General features: G+C 45.5%; 1 long non-coding RNA gene across 1 annotated transcript; it reads right to left on the bottom strand.

Annotated features, from left to right (window-relative positions):
- Positions 1-1384: 1384 nt before the first annotated feature.
- Positions 1385-8709, bottom strand: LOC142760786 (uncharacterized). Its single transcript, XR_012883398.1, has 6 exons — positions 8643-8709; positions 5156-5219; positions 4423-4554; positions 2874-2940; positions 2611-2675; positions 1385-2079 (listed from the first exon to the last, which is right to left on the bottom strand). It is a non-coding gene; the product is annotated as an uncharacterized LOC142760786 (long non-coding RNA).
- Between the last annotated feature and the right edge of the window lie 6178 nt (positions 8710-14887).

The raw sequence follows: 14887 nt of genomic DNA on the forward strand, positions 1-14887 counted from the left end.
TTATAAACCACATGGCATGTTGAATTGATGATACAAGACCGCTTACGCGCTTCGAAAGCCAACTACGTTCTTTGCAAATGTACGCCATCTCCTCCAGTCAATTACATCCCAAGTCTAGTTCCTTGTGCTGCATGACTCATGGACGCCCTATCTGTGGCGATATCCGGGTCCCTTCCACTGCTTCTCGCTTCAGTCCTGTAGGCACAAAAAAATTCTGCAAGTATCCATTGTCACCCGTACTTGTAGATTCTGCTTTAATGATGCAACTCACTCAACTCCTTGTCTATTGCATCATTTACTGATGCCTCTTTTAGATGCGACAGATGTATTTTTTTTATACTTACCAGCCTGCTTCACAGGCACCATCCCTTTTTATTGGCACCTGATCAATAAGGGGGTCCTGCTCCACCACCATAACACTGCAATACTAAACAATCCCTAATAACCTCCTCTGCCTCTTTTCCGTCTGACAGCTACCCAACCTCTTAAAGAGGCTTTGTCACCACATTATAAGTGCCCTATCTCCTAGATAAGGAGATGGGCGCTATAATGCAGATGACAGCAGTGCTTTTTATTTAAAAAAAACGATCTATTTTTACCACGTTATTAGCGTTTTTAGATTTATGCTAATGAGTTGCTTACTGCCCAAGTGGGCGTATTTTTACTTTAGACTAAGTGGGCGTTGTACAGGGGAGTGTATGACGCTGACCAATCAGCATCATGCACTCCTCTCCATTCGTTTACATAGCGCATAGGGATCCTGTTAGATCCTTATGTGCTGTCTTATACTAACACATTAACAATACTGAAGTGTTTAGACAGTGAATAGACATTCCACGGGATGTCTATTCACAATCTCTGCACTTCGTTACTCTGTCTGTGGTAGTTACAGTAGAGGACGCGTTATCTTGCGAGATTACGCGGTAAATGACAGGTTACAAGGAGATCACGCTTCCTCTGCTGTAACTACCATAGAAACAGTAACGAAGTGCAGAGATTGTGAATAGACATCCCGTGGAATGTCTATTCACTGTCTAAACACTTCAGTATTGTTAATGTGTTAGTATAAGACAGTACATAAGGATCTAACAGGATCCCTATGCGCTGTGTAAATGAATGGAGAGGAGTGAATGATGCTGATTGGTCAGCGTCCTACACTCCTCTGTACAACGCCCACTTGGTCTAAAGTAAAAATACGCCCAGTTGGGCATTAAGAAACTCATTAGCATAAATCTAAAAACGCTAATAAAGTGGTAAAAATAGATCGTTTATTTAAATAAAAAGCACTGCTGTCACCTACATTATAGCGCTGATCTCCTTATGTAGGAGATAGGACACTTATAATGTGGTGACAGAGCCTCTTTAAGCTGCAACGGCTTCCATAGACATCTCAAAAACTAGACAAGCCTTTCCCCCCTTATCGTTCCAAACATTTCCTGGGACAAGTGTGTGTAGGTAGAAATCAACAAACATGTTTCCTGGCCCCAAATTCTACCCCCTCTTTCCAGTAAAGGATTGGCTTTCGGTATCACGCCTCCTCGCTTTTACCTTTTTACTTTATCCTGCTTAAACATTTTTTTTCAGCACCTTAAACCTCTTGCCCTTCAGCCCTTCTATCCCCAACATCAGACCACTCATAATCATCTGACAGATCAGAATCAGACTCAACCAGCTACTGGTTGCCTTCTTCTGCTTCTCTTTACATCCAGATGCGCTGCTCCTGTAATTCCAAACAATGTGCTAGTATCCCATGTCATAAACATTTTGGCAACCCCCAAGGTGTCCCTCTCCCATGTTGAGATTATGAGGCCCTCCTGGGATAATTTATCCCTCACCGAACCCTGCGCAAGGACCCCTGGCACTTGGCCCATCATCGTGCTATGTTCCCTCAAATTTTTGCTAGAATGATACCATTGAGGATACCTGCCTTGCTTCCTTGATGCTAGGACACTTCTTACTTCCAGCCATCGGCTCCAAACAATCCAGTATACCCCAAGTCCAGGTTCTTGTGCTGCATGACTTGTGGGGGCTCTATACGTGGCAATATCCCGGCACCTTCCATTGCTTTCCGCTTGAGTGCTGTAAATATAAAAACATTCTGCCAGTGTCTATTATCACCTATGCCTGCAGATCATGACTGTGTAATGCAACACACTTAAGTCCTTTTCTACTGCATCGTAGTGGTACGGCCGCCTCCACTTTCACACCAAAATATTAGGCCTAATTTAGGCTTATTGAACTTCCAGCCTGTGGCGCCGTGAAATCGAGGTCATTGACGGGCCCCCTAGTTACTACTCTCCCTTCCTGAAACCATTGTAGATACTTTAACCAGGCCTTGACACATCGCAAATGTTCTTGGCAGACCAAAGCTGTCTAAAATCCCACTACACTACCCTAAGTCCCCTCATCCAATTACCTTACACCTACGTTCAGTCCCAATGTGGCCAGCATTTTGGACAAAGACACTCCTAACTTACATTATGCCTATTCCTACCAACTATCCAAAGTTCCCCACTGTTACGCCTTTCTTGGCATTTTGCCCGCTCATCACTTTTTCAATGTACAGAGCTACTGGTGGGTACTGTATATAGTAACTAATGATGGACATACCGCATATAGATGAAATATTACTTCAGAGAGTCCCCCTGGCAGCAGGCAGCCGATCATAAGTATTTCTGGAACAAAAAGTATAAACTGTGAAGATATTATGACGTGCGCTTAGTATGGTTCATCATATCAACAAATATATGATCTGCCTATTGACAACCTTGGAGAATTTGTTCCCACAGTCTTGTCATGTGTCTCTATAGGAACATTCTGGATGACATCAGATTATAGAATTTCTATAGGTTGTTATTTGCTATAGTACTTACATATATACAGTGGATCTTCTAGCATGTCGGCTGTCACTGGTGCCACATATTCAGATGTTATAAATGTCTGTAAAATACATAATGGGTTTAATGCACATACATAAAATAACCCCATATCTATAATGAATAATAATATATTTAGTTTCACACATTTCATTTTCTATCACAGGACGAGTCCAATGCCCCTCTGCCACACAAATAACACCAGCAGTATAATGGCACATGATAGTTGGAGGACACTGGCATAGATTTTGTATCAGGGACCAGGAGCTTATCGTTATTCTTCTATATAATCTTATCCTTAATGGAAAACTTCTAATTTGTCTTTTGTGGAGTCTTTTGGACTGGAGTAGAGAGAGTAGAGAGTAGAGAGTCTGTGTGCCGTCCGTTTTTTTGACGGGCCCATAGACTTCAATGGGCCCCACAGTCACTGAACGACGGACAAAACTAGGACAAAACTAGGACATGCACTACTTTTGACGGAACGGACGAACGAAACCGTCAAAACAACTGAAGTGTGCATGGCCCCATAGAAATTAATGTGTCAGGGTGCTATCAGTTAAAAAAACGAATAGCACCCTGAAGAAAATAACTGAAGTGGGCATGAGGCCTTAGGCCTCATGCCCACTTCAGTTAAAAGCCCTTATGCCCACTTCAGTAATTTAATCAGGGTGCTATATGTTTTTTTGACTGATAGCACCCTGACACATTCATTTTTATGGGGCCAGGCACACTTCAGTTGTTTTGACGGTTCTGTTCGTCCATTCCGTAAAAATAAGTGCATGTCCTACTTTTGTCCATCGTTCAGTGACCGTGGGGCCCATTGAAGTCTATGGGTCCGTCCAAAAAACCGTGTGCCGCCCGTTTTTCACGGATCCGTTGCTAAGCAACGGCAGTGCGTGCAAAAGTTCCCTGCATTCAACACACAGGATGGATTTTAACAGACCGTTTAAAACGGAAGACAAACTGAAGCACAGCATCCATTTAAAATGGAACAACGGAAGAGATGCGGAGTGACAACGAAAACCACATCCATGTCACGACGGCACACGGATCCGTTTTAAACGGACATGAAAATGGTGAAGGATGTGTGCATGAGGCATATGGCTAAAAATAACAAATAGTCCCTACTAATTTTTAAAATTCCCTGTGGCTCCTGCGCTGGTGGTTCTGTTGTCTTTAGTTACTAGGCCACAGCGGTCATGTCCGTGTGGATGGCATGTCACATGGCAGCTATTGTGTCACATCCAGGGCCGGCCTTAGGTTTAATGGTGACATGTGCAGTATCTGTGACGTCCTACCCCTTATGATGCACCATGTAGTGTCAAAATAATTTAATCATACAGTGCCCAAATAAAATCACCTAGTCAATAAACTAGGGATTGTATATTTCAATTTTTTTATATTATAGGTTTGGACCCTAAATGTCGGATCGGGAGTGCAAGTTGAGGGTGCTCAGGCCATCTATGGTGGTAGTGCCCTCTGCAGTATTGACCAGTAATGCGCCCTGTGCGATCGTGTAGAGATGCAGTCAATAAAATACACTGACCTTGGACTCTCCTACTGAATACATCCGGCTGAATGTTGAACGTTATGTGAGGTGAGGTGGAGGGCTCTGCTTAATCTTTGATCTGGCCTCCTGGGACGTGTGGTTATCATTAACTCTTATGAGGAATTAATTCTAGGAGAAAGAAAGACAATGTATTAGGACAAATCTCAATCAATGGCAACATTTTCATCTAGAACAGAGTCCAGTCCCCAACCAGTGTAAGATTACCAAAGGGGTAAATAGGGTGACCGCCTGGGGTCCAGGGCTTTGGGGTGGCCCACCGGTCCGGGGCTCCATACGCCCCTGAAATTGGACAAACAATAACGGCGCAGGGACCCATTGGGTTCCTGCTCTGCCGCATGATTTCATAGGCCATGGCCTAGTTCAGGCCTGTAGCCAATGAGGCACCGGGAGTATACTAATGATGTCAGTGGCCAAGCAGGATGACTTCACTGAATCACGCCAGTCTGCGCCAGGCCGCTGATTTCATAGTAAGCGAAATGTCTGACCCGGTTGGTCGTCTATTAGGTGAGTATAATTTTTTATTTTATAGGTGCAAAGTGGGCACTATTAATATAGGGAATAAAAGGACTCAGTGGGGGCTTACAAAAAGGGGCTTCATTACTGTGGGGCCACACAAAAGGGGCATTCTGACTCAGGACATACAAAAAGTGTCATTCTAACTGTGGAGGTATTGGTGTATACTGCATATAGTAACTAATAATATACGCACCTTGCATAGATGAAATATTGCTTCGGAGAGTCCCCTGGCAGCAGGCAGCCGATCTTAAGGTGTTCTGGAAAAAACAATAATTGTGTCGTTTTATTTCTCCAGACAGACATACGTATGCTCAGTATCGATCACCCAACAATGAAGGAAATATACATTGGGGCTCATGTACACAGCAATTTCATGTGGACGGACCTGTTTGTGGCGCACAGACTGCAGTACCGGTAATCAGTGGCGGATTATCATATAGGCGTTTCGGGCGGCCGCCCGGGGCCCGAGGCTCCCAGGGGGCCCATGGCAGCCCGAACCGCACATCATCTCCTAAATCTATTCAGCGCGCTAGCGCTGCTAACTGCCGAAGATGAGGAGGAGCAGGGAATTGGCCGGGAAAGGGGTAGGACACGCCTCCCTGACAAGTGCGGGCCGACCCCATTGAGTAACAGAACAGCGACGGACGGCTGTTCTGTTACTCCAAAGCAGCAAGAGAAGAGCCGGGCGGGCGGTCACCGGCGCTGAGGTCAGTACAGGCTTATCCTCCTGCCCAACTGGTTCCCGACCGCTGGCTGTATTTTTACCGCCAGCGGTCAGGGACCGGTCCTTAAAACCCGAGCCATAGACTTTCTACGGCTCGGGTTTTAACTTGCTGCCCGCGCGATCGGGCAGCTGAATGTCGGGTCTCCGGCTGTCAGTGACTGCCGGGGACCCTGAGGAGAAGATAGGAGCAGCTTTCGCTGCTTCTGTCTTCTCTGATCTCTTTTACACAGCGCTCAATGAACGCTGTGTAAAGGAATAGAGACAGCAGCAGCGGCGCTGTCTCTATTCTTCACGGTGATCATGTGACTGGTCACATGATCGCCGGGTGCCGTTAGTGGCAGACTGTTGCTGGGTCTTACTAGACCCAGCACAGCCCTATTAGTGACAATCGTCACTGTGAGAGGGCTGATTTCCCCAGTAACTGTGACTGCTGTGCAGCTCCAGTTACAGTGGAAAAACATGGTGTAAAACAAAGAAAAAAAATATATAAAGTTCCCCAAAGGTCTTTTTTGACCTTTGAGGAACAGACCATAGTAATAAAAAATAGTAAAGTGCAAAAAAAAATAAAATAATAAATACACATAAAATACACACCCCAAAAAAAACGTTCCCCTCGCCAATGATTGTTGTAATGCTAGCGCTGACCCAATTACCCTAATATAGACATGTAATATATTAAAATTTACGGTAGACAATGACGATTACAAATAAAAGGTCTATTTTAAGGTAAAACTATGATATTGCCCAAAAAAAATAGCTGAAACGTAAAAAAGCTTATTTTTTAACTATTATTTTCAAACTTTATGAATAAAAATTCTAAAATAGCAAAAAAGGTGTGTATAAAAACGCTAAAAAAACGAAACCTGCATTGTCTACGGAAAAAACGTCGCAAAAATCACGGCGGTTTTATTTATTTTTAATAAAAATGTGTGTTTGGGGCAACTTTGTAATTACGTTTTATTAAAAAATATTTTCACTTTTTGAGATATAGCTGCTTTGTATCCTGTATCCATCAGGTCAGCAGGACTGACGGGATCAGTGAAACGGGCCCTGCACTAAATTATCATCTTGAATGTGATAGATTTGAGGTGGATCCTGCGTGTCACTGATCCTGTCAGTCCTGCTGACCTGACGGATACAGGATACAAAGCAGCTGTATCTCAAAAAGTAAAAATTTTTTTTAATAAAATCAATCAATCACACTGATACACACACATACTATATATATGTATGTATATATATATATATATATATATATATAATTATAATATAAAGTTTTTAAATGTGTACATAACCTTGTGGCACTATATACAAGGGGGAGCGCTGTGAGGCACTATATACAAGGGGGAGCGCTGTGAGGCACTATATACAAGAGTGAGCGCTGTGAGGTACTATATACAAGGGGAGCGCTGTGAGGCACTATATACAAGGGGTAGCGCTGTGTGGCACTATATACAAGGGGGGGCTGTGTAGTGCTATCCACAGTGGTATGTGTGTGGCGCTCTTTATAGGGGGGGCTTTTTGGTGCTATTTACAAGAGGGGGAGGGCTGTGTGGCGCTCTCTACAGGGGGGCTGTATGGCACTATCTATATGGGGCTGTGTGTAACGCTCTCTACGAGGGGGATGTGTGATATATAGAGGGGGCTGTGTATGGCGATATCTATGGGGGTGTGTAATATCTACAGGGGCTGTGTGTGGCACTATGTACAGGGGGCTGTGTGTATGTGGTGTTTTACAGTGTGTGGTATTATATTCAGGCGCGCAGTGTTTGGTGCTATTATATTTAGGGGTACGGTATGTGGCACCATGATAACTTTATTTTCGTTTATAGGTGTGGAAATGTTGGAAAAGTGAGGAGACGTCTGAGTGGCAAATTCTGCAGAAATGAGTCATGGCCGGGAGAAGTCGTCATGAGCGCTGGACCGGATGGAGAAGAAAAGAGGAAAAAAACTACTAGAATCTGAGATGTCGTCACCTGTGAGTCACTAGATTTATAGAGAATCTGTCACCTTTCCTGACATGTTTATTATAGGAAATTCCTTGTATTTCACAAAAAGTCTTTCTGCAGTCCAGGACTGATAGACAATTCCCCTTGTCAGGAGGTTGTGTCCCTGCACAGTGTGATACTGTCAGTATGTAGGGACACCGCGCTGTGACAAGGGAAATCGTAACACTGTTAATGCTTGCCCAAAAAGGTAGTGTTAAAAATAGTTACGGCGCGGCAGGGCGGCGGTGAGGAAGAGGGGCCCAAGTTTGGGTAACAGCCCAGGGCCCATGGTCTACTTAATCCGCCACTGCCGGTAATGTAGACACTGTGTGCGCTGTGTACTGCCTCCATAGTCCAACAATGTATTAGGAAATTACATAAATAACAAGACCCTTTTATATTACTAATATCATAATATCTTTTTTATGTAGCATGTCTATAATAATATAGAGCTGCAGCAAAATTCCCAGCGTTTACTTTTGCTACATTTGGATGAGTTTTTGAAACTGTAACTATTCACCTGTAACACTTTTGAATTTTGACGCGCAGCAAATTTGCAGCGTGTGAATTCAGCTTTACGGCGCAGAATATAGTACTCAAATAATGCAATCATACAGTGCCCAAATAACACCACCAGACAGATATTGTCTGCCACACTGTAATGTAATCCATTATTAAGGAAATGTATCTGCACCCTGAGCAGTGCCCTTTACTTTTTTTACATGAAGAGTGGGATTGAGTACTCAAGCAATGGGTGCCCCAGACATAAAGACCAGTGGCGCCCCATTCAGTAGTGACAGGTGATGCACCCAGTGTAACCGCACAGGTCGAACACCCCTAAGACCGGCCCTGGTTTAACAACATTGGGGAATTAGTTCCCACAGTCTTGTCATGTGTCTTTATAGGAACATTCTGGATGACATCACATTATAGAATTTCTATAGGTTGTTATTTGCTATAATACTTACACATATACAGTGGATCTTCTAGCATGTCGGCTGTCACTGGTGCCACATATTCAGATGTTATAAATGTCTGTAAAATACATAATGGAATAAACATAAAATAACCTCATATCTAGAATGAATTAATATATTTACTTTCACACCTTTCATTTTCTATCACAGGACGAGTCAGACATTGAAAACATTTTGTAATGTTAGTGTAAACCCAGAGAACACAACTATAGGGGTGAAGAGGTTTCAGTCACACCCAGGCCCTGGTGTCCATGACTGGTATTAGGGGGGTCACAATCTGGGCAATTTACAAATGCCAATCCCAAATGCCCCATCTCCTAGAGGAATCCTGATTTTACTTTTGACTCTCTTGACTGCCCTAGACCACCAGATAATTTAAAAATAATCCCTTATTGGCCTTAAACCACCAGTGAATTTACACTGAACCCTTTTACTGCCCTAGACTACCGGATAAATTAAAAAAAAAACGGTAAAAAAAGATTTTGTGGTGGGATGGGGTGGGTGCGAGTCTAATTTGCTTGTTGCCTAGGACCAAATTTTCCATAAAACCAGCCTTTTGTGTCTGTGGTGTCCAGATTAAATATGGTATATGGTGATTGGCGGGACCTGGTATAGATTTGACATCAAGGCAAGGAGATAAAAGTTATGTCTCTATTTAAACCGAACCTTAAAGGAAAATCATGGAGAAATGTGGAGTTTCTGACTTTCTCTTTTTGTTTTGTGGCGTCTCTGGACACATATAATTTGGATACATGTAATGAATATACTGGGCATGCACCAAGTTTGCTGACAACAAATAAGTTTAGGTGGCAGCTTAGTCTGGATCCATAGTTGACCACATCGGGTTTCCAGGCTCTTGGTCTCTTTTCCTAATATATTACAGGTTTGTAGCCTGTCAGTAATAAGCTCTCAGTATATTTTGTGAGGGACATTTTTTTATTCTTCCATTTACCACCCCCAGCATTGAAGCGATGAATATTAGGAAATACAACCTTGTTATCTGAGGGACAATGTGAGAAAACTGAAATTGGCTTCTTGGATTTCGATACCAGAGAAAATATCCATTATTGTTATAAACCATCCAGCCAGTAAATATGTGATATAACTTGTGTAGAGATACAATAAATATTCGGCACTTATCTTGGACTCTCCTACTTTATATGCTGGGCATTAGTTGGGTGCTCTCCTTATTCTTTGAGCAGCCCCCCTACACCTGGAGCTGAGACCATGATAGAGCGCTTCATTGTGCCGTTCCTCTTTTATTACTCCTGGAAATGTAAGACTAAATTTACAACTGGGTGCTGCTATTTCCTTTTGTCCATAGCTATGGCCTGATACTATACAATCAATGCTGATAGTTTCAGAATGTTTAGGGACATGGCCTATAATTGTTGTATGGTAAAAATGCATAAAAAAAAACTGCGATACTTTGTTCTAAAACGCACGGTGAAACATGGTCAATTCATGTATCTTGCCTTAATTTTCACAAAAAATAGAAATGAACCGTAATGGGTGAACGTTACTTAAGGAGTTTTTTAAGTGACAGATACTGATGTAGGTGACAACTTATCTGCCTGAAAATTCCTTTTATTATATGTTTCAATAAAGGATAGTCAACCAAGGTCGGACATACATAGTGATAGACCATGCGGCTTCTATGGGCTTGGTTGGTCCTAGCCTCTTTGCGGCTGGGTGCGCAGGACTCCTCTCTCCAGAGGAACTACGTTGTTAGCAGGCAAGGCGGCGGAGAATTGGCCCAAAGGTCATGGGAAGAAAATGGAGAGGCAAACAAACATCTGTCTAGTCTGTCCTCAGCAGCTACATTGGCGCATCATAACGGAGGGCCCAGTTTGATCTTTGCCATGAGGACCCCTATCTTCTATGTATGGCTCTGTATCCATGAGTCAGATTATGTGACTGTTTGGTGAACTTTTTGGTGTCAAAAGACTAAGAGTATTCATGATAACTATGACTTTCTCCAAGTGTCATGACTACCTATGTGACATGAAGGAATGGGGTCACTCATACACAACAGTGTTTTCTGAACAGATAATTTGTGATGTGTGTGAGTAATATGCAGGAAAGGTGAATGAAAGGAAAGATAAATCAACACCTGAGCGCTGTATTCAGGACTCTGCCACGACAACAACAGATCAGGGACAAATTGAGGGATCTGTTCAGAATAAAATACAAAACCTCTGATGACAGGATAGATACAAGAGTAGTTGTCATGTCACAAGAAGTTACACTTATAAACTTATACATTAAACGTTTACAGTTTTTAACATTGGAGTCTATGGGCGACAAATTACCAACATATTGTAGCGTCCATGGCCGCGGGCCGTCGGGTTTACTCACCTCCCGACGCCCGCAGCCATGGATCCGTGAGCGCTGGTCCCCGTCTCCCTCCTAGGAGACGCCAGCGCTCACTTCCACTCCATTCGGCTGTGTCCCGTAGGGTGTGCGCGCACGCTCGCTCCCAGCCTTAAAGGGCCAGCGCGCGCAGATAGGAAGTCGTCATCATCATCAACTGCCACGATTTCCTGGTCTATAAGAAGGCCCCAGGCCTCCTAATCCTTGCCTGAGCGTTGTTAGTCTATCCCAGTCTGTCTCGCAAATGGTCCCTTAGTGTTTCCCGTTCCAGCTGTTACCCGTACCCAGTTACCCGTTCTTGTATTCCGTATTGTTCCAGTTCCTGTGCCTACCAGCGTTGGAATCGTGTCTTCTGCCACGTCCAGTGTCATTTGCCACATCCAGTGTCTTCTGCCATGTCCAGTGTCTCCTGCCATGTCCAGTGTCTCCTGCCATGTCCAGTGTCTTCTGCCACATCCAGTGTCTCCTGCCACGTCCAGTGTCTTCTGCCATGTCCAGTGTCGTCTGCCACGTCCAGTGTCTTCTGCTTCATCGCATACTGCCCGCCACGTATGGCGCCACCTGCTGCAGCAGCCTCCATTCGTGCTGTAGCCACAGCCACCGTCCGGACTATTTCAGGTACCCAAGCATTACTGTCTGCGATTAACTTTCGCATAGACTGTGACCTGGTCAGCTGCCTCCCCGCTACGTCGGAGCGGCCCAGTGGGTCCACATACCCTGTGTCCGTGACAGTACGCTCAGGCCATGGAACCCGCTGGCCAGCCCAAGACCGCAGTCCAGAAGATTCAGACAGAGATGCATGACCTACGCACATGTCAGGATCAACTCCTTGAGGTGGTGAATTCTATCATGGTCCGCCTGGATCAACTCGCTGTTCCACCTCCGGTTCTTCCTCCTGAAGCTGTTGCTGTGCCGCTGCCCGTTGCTCCTCCTGTTTGTCCCAGATCCACAGTTCCTCTGCCTCTTCCTCCTCGCTACGACGGTGACTCCAGAGCATGTAGAGGATTTCTCAATCAATGCACGGTGCATTTTAGGCTACGGCCTCATCTCTTCCCCTCCGAGGAGGCCAAAGTGGCGTTTATTATCTCCCTCCTCGCTGGCAAGGCCCTCGCATGGGCGAACCCAATCTTGGAGCAACAAGGACCTGTATCCGCGGACCTAGCCTTGTTCCTGCAGTCCTTTCGTGCCGTGTTCGAGGAGCCGGGTTGAACATCCTCTGCCGCAGCCACTCTGTTGACCCTCAAGCAATAAGGCTCCACTGTAGGGGAGTATGCTATCTCCTTCCGTACCCTAGCAGCCGAGCTGGCATGGAACAATGAGGCACTGGTGGCGACCTTCTGGCAGGGACTGTCCTCTCACATCAAGGACGAACTGGCAGCCCGCGACCTTCCTTCTACCTTGGATGCCCTCATCCTGTTAGCCACCCGGGTTGATATGAGAATCTGGAAGCGCTCTCAAGAGGTTCGACAGGAGAGCCGGGTCCACAGACCAGCACCATCAGTCCAGAGACCACTATTTGTCCACTCCTAGTGCGCTACCTGAAGAACCCATGCAGGTAGACAGAGTCCGGTTATCTGAACAGGAGAAGCAGCGCAGACGCTCCTCTGGACTATGTATGTATTGTGGCCTCAAGGGTCATTTTGTGCGCCAATGCCCACAGAAACCGGGAAACTCCAGTACCTAGGGTTGATTGAAGAGGCAACTCTAGGTGGAATGTCTCCAAACGTTAAAACCTCTTCCAGATTATCGATTCCTGTGGCCATCGTCACCGGAGAAACATCACATCCTTCTTCCACCTATCTTGACTCTGGAGCGGCTGCTAATTTCATCCAGCAGGATCTAGTACATCGTTTTCGTCTACCCACAGTCTGTCTGGAGAGACCCCTGGCTGTTGCCTCCGTGAATGGTCTACCATTGCCTGATCCGATCATGCTCATCACAGAGCCATTGACACTACGTGTCGGAGCTCTTCACTCATTACAGATCACCTTCCTGGTGCTACCCAAGGCTATCAATCCTATCCTGCTGGGTCTGCCATGGCTCTGTCTACACGCCCCGACACTTGACTGGAATTCTGGAGAGGTTCTTCAATGGGGTTCCAGATGCCATAGCCATTGCCTGTCACAAGTCCGTCCAGTTGTGCCCCCTCTGCCTCAGTCACTTTCCGGTCTACCATCTCAGTATGCCAGTTTTGCGGATGTCTTTTGCAAACGAGAGGCTGAGACGTTGCCTCCTCATCGGAATAATGACTGTCCCATTGAATTGGTCCCCAATGCTTCTCTTCCCCGTGGACGAGTATATCCTCTCTCCTTGCCAGAGACTTTATCGATGTCAGCCTATATCAAGGAGAACTTGGAGAGGGGTTTTATTCGAAAATCTTCCTCCCCGGCCGGGGCAGGCTTCTTCTTCGTTAAAAAGAGAGATGGATCTCTTCGACCCTGCATTGACTACCATGGTCTCAATCAGATCACGGTCAAGAACAAATACCCATTGGCATTTATTTCCGAGCTCTTCGATCGCATACGAGGAGCGAAACATTTTTTTAAGCCAGATCTGCGGGGGGCTTATAATCTAATCCGGATTCGCCGGGGTGACGAATGGAAGACGGCATTTAACACCCGCGATGGGCACTACGAATACCTACTGATGCCCTTCGGACTGTGTAACGCTCCCGCAGTATTTCAGGAGTTCGTTAATGATATCTTCCGAGATCTCCTCTATATGTGTGTTGTAGTTTATCTCGATGACATTTTAATTTTCTCCCCAGATCTGATGACCCATCGGAGGCATGTTCGTCAAGTTCTTCTGCGACTAAGAGAGAATCGCTTGTATGCCAAGTTGGAAAAGTGCACCTTTGAAAAGAGGTCTTTGCCCTTCCTGGGCTACGTCATCTCGGATCAAGGCCTTAAGATGAACCCTGAGAAACTAAAGTCTGTCCTGGAATGGCCACGTCCTCAAGGCCTAAGGGCCATACAACGGTTCCTGGGATTCGCCAATTTCTACCGGCAATTTATTCCGAACTTTTCTTCTCTGACGGCTCCCATCTCTACCCTTACCATGAAGGGTGTGAATGCCAAGGTGTGGACTCCAGAGGCAGAGTCCGCATTTATTAGTCTCAAGAAAGCCTTCACTTCAGCTTCGATCCTCCATCACCCTGACGTGTCTCGGCAGTTCTCACTAGAAGTGGACGCCTCCTCTGTTGGTGCAGGTGCACTTCTGTTCCAGAGGAGCTCCAAAGGAAAGGCAGTGGTATGTGGCTACTACTCAAGACTGTTTTCTTATGCTGAGCGCAATTACTCCATTGGAGATCGGGAGCTACTGGCTATCAAATTGGCCCTGGAGGAGTGGAGACATCTTCTGGAGGGCGCTGCTCACCCCATCCTGATCTTCACAGACCACAAGAACCTCACCTTCCTTCAGTCTGCTCAAAGACTAAATCCCCGTCAAGCCAGGTGGTCGCTGTTCTTCACCCGTTTTCAATTTCTGCTCCACTACCGTCCCGCTGACAAGAATGTGAAGGCCGATGCCCTGTCCAAATCATTTGAGACGGAAGACACGGTGGAGTCCCTTCAGACTATCATAGACCCATCCTGCGTTGTCACCGCTAATCCTCTGCAGCTTAGAAATATCCCTCCGGGGAGGACTTTTGTTCGGTTGGCAGACAGAAAAGGAATTCTCCGCTGGGGACACAGTTCTAAACTAGCTGGGTACGCTGGTGTCCGTAAAACCCAAGACCTGATTGCCCGTCACTTCTGGTGGCCCACGCTACCTAAAGATGTTCTGGACTTTGTCTCTGCTTGCTCTGTGTGTGCCTCTAACAAAGTGACTCACTCCAAGCCTGCCGGCCTTGATCAACCTCTGCC

The sequence above is a fragment of the Rhinoderma darwinii genome, chromosome 4, assembly GCF_050947455.1.
Source record: "Rhinoderma darwinii isolate aRhiDar2 chromosome 4, aRhiDar2.hap1, whole genome shotgun sequence".
Lineage (NCBI taxonomy): Eukaryota > Metazoa > Chordata > Amphibia > Anura > Rhinodermatidae > Rhinoderma > Rhinoderma darwinii.